This window comes from Arachis ipaensis, chromosome B7, assembly GCF_059453495.1.
Source record: "Arachis ipaensis isolate K30076 ecotype BB chromosome B7, ASM5945349v1, whole genome shotgun sequence".
In the NCBI taxonomy this organism is placed as follows: Eukaryota; Viridiplantae; Streptophyta; class Magnoliopsida; order Fabales; family Fabaceae; genus Arachis; species Arachis ipaensis.
Genome location: NC_142442.1, coordinates 84,592,313 through 84,598,038, shown reverse-complemented (window position 1 = coordinate 84,598,038; position 5,726 = coordinate 84,592,313). Strand labels below are relative to the sequence as shown.

Below are 5,726 nucleotides of genomic sequence, written 5' to 3'. Positions count from 1 at the left end.
TTCAGTTCTTAACTGAATTCTTGCAAATCTGTGATACTGTTAAGACCAATGGGGTTGATCTTGAGGTCTACAGGCTTATGCTTTTCCCGTTTGCTGTAAGAGACAGAGCTAGAATATGGTTGGACTCTCAACCTAAAGACAGCCTGAACTCTTGGGATAAGCTGGTCACGGCTTTCTTAGCCAAGTTCTTTCCTCCTCAAAAGCTTAGTAAGCTTAGAGTGGATGTTCAAACCTTCAAACAGAAAGAAGGTGAGTCCCTCTATGAAGCTTGGGAGAGATACAAGGAACTGACCAAAAAGTGTCCTTCTGACATGCTTTCAGAATGGACCATCCTGGATATATTCTATGATGGTCTGTCTGAATTATCTAAAATGTCATTGGACCATTCTGCAGGTGGATCTATTCACCTAAAGAAAACGCCTGTAGAAGCTCAAGAACTCATTGACATGGTTACAAATAACCAGTTCATGTACACTTCTGAAAGGAATCCTATGAGTAATGGGACGCCTATAAGGAAGGAAGTTCTTGAAATTAATACTCTGAATGCCATATTTGCTTAGAATAAAATATTGACTCAGCAAGTCAATATGATCTCTCAGAGTCTGAATGGATTGAAGGAATCATCCAACAGTACTAAAGAGGCATCTTCTAAAGAAGAAGCTTATGATCCTGAGAACCCTGCAATAGCAGAGGTGAATTACATGGGTGAACCCTATGGAAACACCTATAATCCCTCATGGAGAAATCATCCAAATTTCTCATGGAAGGATCAACAAAAGCCTCAACAAGCCTTTAATAATGGTGGAAGAAATAGGTTTAGCAATAGTAAGCCTTTTCCATCATCCACTTAGCAACAGACAGAGAATTCTTAGCAGAATCTATCTAGCTTAGCAAATATAGTCTCTGATCTATCTAAGGCCACTTTAAGTTTCATGAATGAAATAAGATCCTCTATTAGAAATTTGGAGGCACAAGTGGGCCAGCTGAGTAAAAGGCTCACTGAAATTCCTCTTAGTACTCTCCCAAGCAATACAGAAGAAAATCCAAAGAGAGAGTGCAAGGCCATTGATTTGACCATCATGGCCGAACCTACAAGGGAGGAGGAGGACGTGAATCCTAGTGAGGAAGACCTCCTGGGACGTTCAGTGACCAATAAGGAGTTTCCCTTTGAGGAACCAAAGGAATCTGAGGCTCATCTAGAGACCATAGAGATTCCATTGAACCTCTGATGAGTATTCTTCTTCTGAAGAGAATGAAGATGTTACTGAAGAGCAAGTTGCTAAGTATCTTGGTGCAATCATGAAGCTGAATGCCAAATTATTTGGTAATGAGACTTGGGAAGATGAACCTCCCTTGCTCACCAATGAACTAAATGCATTGGATAGGCAGAAATTACCTCAAAAGAAACAGGATCCTGGCAAATTCTTAATACCCTGTACCATAGGCACCATGACCTTTGAGAAAGCTCTGTGTGACCTTGGGTCAGGCATAAACTTAATGCCACTCTCTGTAATGGAGAAACTTGGGATCTTTGAGGTGCAAGCTGCCAGAATCTCATTAGAGATGGCAGACAACTTAAGAAAACAGGCTTATGGACAAGTAGAGGACGTGTTAGTACAGGTTGAAGGCCTTTACATCCTTGCTGATTTCATAATCCTAGACACTGGAAGGATAAGGATGAATCCATCATCCTTGGAAGACCCTTCCTAGCCACAGCAAGAGCTGTGATTGATGTGGACAGAGGAGAGTTGATCCTTCAACTGAATGAGGACTACCTTGTGTTTAAAACTCAAGGATCTCCTTCTGTAACCATGGAGAGGAAGCATGAAAAGCTTCTCTCACTGCAGAGTCAACCAAAGCCCCCACAGTTAAACTCTAAGTTTGGTGTTGGGAGGCCACAACCAAACTCCAAGTTTGGTGTTGAACCCCCACATTCAAACTCTAAGTTTGGTGTTGGGAGGTTCCAACCTTACTTTGATTACCTGTGAGGCTCCATGAGAGCTCACTGTCAAGCTATTGACATTAAAGAAGCGCTTGTTGGGAGGCAACCCAATGTTATTTAATTATATTTAATTTTTTTTATTTTTATTTCATGTTTTATTAGGTTGATGATCATGTGGAGTTACAAAAACTACTGAAAAATCAAAAACAGAATAAAAAACAGCATTAAAAATAGCACACCCTAGAGGAGGAGCATTCTAGCATTTAAACGCCAGAAACAAGCATCTGTCTGGTGTTTAACGCCAGAAACAAGCACCACACTGGCGTTTAACGCCAGAAACAAGCATCTACCTGGCGTTAAATGCCAGAAACAGGCTACATTTGGGTGTTTAACGCCAGAAACAAGTAGCAGTCTGGCGTTAAACGCTAGGATTGCACAGTAAAGGCATTTTACACGCCTAATTGGAGCAGGGATGTTAAGTCCTTGGCCCCACTGGATCTGTGGACCCCACAGGATCCCCACCACTTCTTCTCTCCTCTTCATACCTTTTCATAACTCTCTTCCCCAAATACCCTTCACCAATCACCTCCACACCTCTTCCAAAACCATCATACAAACCACCTACACCCACCCACTCAAATTCAAACCATCACTCCTTCCTTTTCACGCATCACACCCCCTTATCCGAATTCACATATCTCCCTCCATCTCCTCCATTTTCTTCTTCTTCTACTACTTTCTTTCTTCTTTTGCTCAAGGACGAGCAAACCTTTTAAGTTTGGTGTGGAAAAAGCATTGCTTTTTTGTTTTTCCATAACCACTAATGCCTCAAGGGATGCACTTTCCTCCACAGAACTATTGGGAGCAAATCAACACCTCCCTAAGAGAATTAAGTTCCAATATGGGACAACTAAGGATGGAGCACCAAGAGCACTCCATCATCCTCCATGAGATTAGAGAAGATCAAAGAGCTATGAGGGAGGAGCAAAAAAGACAAGAAAGAGACATAAAGGAGCTCAAGAACACCATTGGTTCTTCAAGAAGAGGAAGACGCCACCCTCACAAAGGTGGACCCGTTCCTTAATCTCCTTGTTTTTATTTCTCTATTTTTTGTTTACTATGCTTTATGTTTATTTATGTTTGTGTCTTATTACATGATCACTAGTGTCTAAGTGTCTATGTCTTGAAGCTATGAATGTCCTTTGAATCCATCACCTCTCTTAAATGAAAAATGTTTTAATTACAAAAGAACAAGAAGTACATGATTTCGAATTCATCCTTGAAACTAGTTTAATTATTTTGATATGGTGACAATACTTTTTGTTTTCTGAATGAATGCTTGAACAGTGCATATGTCTTTTGATATTGTGGTTTATGAATGTTAAATATGTTGGCTCTTGAAGAAAAAGGAAAAAGGAGAAATGTTATTTGATGATCTGAAAAATCATAAAAATGATTCTTGAAGCAAGAAAAAGCAGTGAAGAACAAAGCAGAAAAAATACGAAAAAATAGAAAGAAAAAGAAAAAGCAAGCAGAAAAAGCCAAGAGCTCTTTAAACCAAAAGGCAAGAGCAAAAAGCCAGTAACCCTTTAAACCAAAAGGCAAGGGTAAAAAAAAAAGGATCCAAGGCTTTGAGCATCAGTGGATAGGAGTGCCTAAAGGAATAAAATCCTGGCCTAAGCGGCTAAACCAAGCTGTCCCTAACCATGTGCTTGTGGCGTGAAGGTGTCAAGTGAAAACTTGAGACTGAGCGGTTAAAGTCGAGGTCCAAAGCAAAAGAAGAGTGTGCTTAAGAACCCTGGACACCTCTAATTGGGGACTTTAGCAAGGCTGAGTCACAATCTGAAAAGGTTCACCCAGTTATGTGTTTGTTACATTTATGTATCCGGTGGTAATACTGGAAAACAAAGTGCTTAGGGCCACGGCCAAGACTCATAAAGTAGCTGTGTTCAAGAATCAACATACTGAACTAGGAGAATCAATAACACTATCTAAATTCTAAGTTCCTATAGATGCCAATCAACATACTGAACTAGGATAAGCAATTTGCCCGCTTTGCAGACTATCTCAGGACTCTTGAAATAAAGATTCCGTTTGCAGAGGCACTTGAGCAAATACCCTCTTATGCCAAGTTCATGAAAGATATCTTGAGTCATAAGAAGGATTGGAGAGAAACTGAAAGAGTTCTCCTCACTAAAGAATGCAGTGCAGTCATTCTAAAAAGCTTCCCAGAAAAGCTTAAAGATCCCGAGAGCTTTATGATACCATGCATATTAGAGGGTAACTGCACCAAGACAGATCTATGTGATCTTGGGGCAAGCATCAACCTAATCCCTGCATCCACTATCAGAAAGCTTGGCTTGACTGAAGAGGTCAAACCAACCCGGATCTGTCTTCAACTTGCTGATGGCTCCATTAAATACCCATCAGGCATAATTGATGACATGATTGTCAAGGTTAGGCCATTTGCCTTCCCTGCTGACTTTGTAGTGCTGGAAATGGTGGAGCACAAGAGTGCAACTCTCATTTTAGGAAGACCATTCCTAGCAACTGGACGAACCCTCATTGACGTCCAAAAAGGGGAGATAACCCTGAGAGTCAATGAGGATGAGTTTAAGCTGAATGTTGTCAAAGCTATGCAACATCCAGACACATCAGACGACTGCCTGGGCATTGATAATATTGACTCCCTGGTGGAAGAGGTCCATATGACTGAGAGTCTCGAATCAGAGCTAGAGGACATTTTTAAAGATGTTCAGCCTGATCTGGAGGAACCAGAGGAAATAAAAGAACCTCTGAAAACTCCTCAGGAAGAGGAGAAACCTCCTAAACCCGAGCTCAAACCACTACCACCATCCCTGACATATGCATTTCTGGGAGAAGGTGACACTTTTCCTGTAATCATAAGCTTTGTTTTAGGGCCACAGGAAGAGAAAGCACTAATTCAGGTGCTAAAGACACACAAGACAGCTCTTGGGTGGTCCATAAGTGATCTTAAGGGCATTAGCCCAGCCAGATGCATGCACAAGATCCTATTGGAGGATGATGCTAAGCTAGTGGTTCAACGACAGAGGCGGCTAAATCCCACCATGAAGGAGGTGGTGCAGAAAGAGGTCACTAAGTTACTAGAGGCTGGGATTATCTATCCTATTTCTGATAGCCCCTAGGTGAGTCCTATCCATGTTGTCCCTAAGAAGGGAGAAATGACAGTGGTTCATAATGAAAAGAATGAACTGGTTCCTACAAGAACAGTTACATGGTGGCGTATGTGTATTGACTACAAAAGGCTCAATACAGCCACCAGGAAGGATCATTTTCCTTTACCATTCATAGACCAGATGCTAGAGAGACTAGCAGGTCATGAATATTACTGCTTTTTAGATGGCTATTCAGGTTACAACCAAATTGCAGTAGATCCTCAGGACCAAGAGAAAACAGCATTCACATGTCCTTCTGGAGTGTTTGCCTACAGAAAGATGCCTTTTGGTCTGTGTAATGCACCTGCAACCTTTCAGAGGTGCATGCTCTCTATCTTCTCTGATATGGTAGAGAAGTTTCTGGAAGTCTTCATGGATGACTTTTCAGTATTTGGAGACTCATTCAGCTCCTGCCTTAACCATTTAGCACTTGTTCTGAAAAGATGCCAAGAGACCAACCTAGTTTTAAATTGGGAAAAATGTCACTTTATGGTGACTGAAGGGATTGTTCTTGGGCATAAAATTTCAAACAAGGGAATAGAGGTGGATCAAGCTAAAGTTGAAGTAATTGAAAAATTACCACCACC

The 5,726-nt window shown here is 41.2% G+C and overlaps 1 non-coding gene across 1 annotated transcript; it reads right to left on the bottom strand.

Moving 5' to 3' along the window:
• Positions 1-209: 209 nt before the first annotated feature.
• Positions 210-317, bottom strand: LOC148553206 (small nucleolar RNA R71). The gene has a single exon (XR_015892670.1). It is a non-coding gene; the product is annotated as a small nucleolar RNA R71 (small nucleolar RNA).
• Positions 318-5,726: the final 5,409 nt, after the last annotated feature.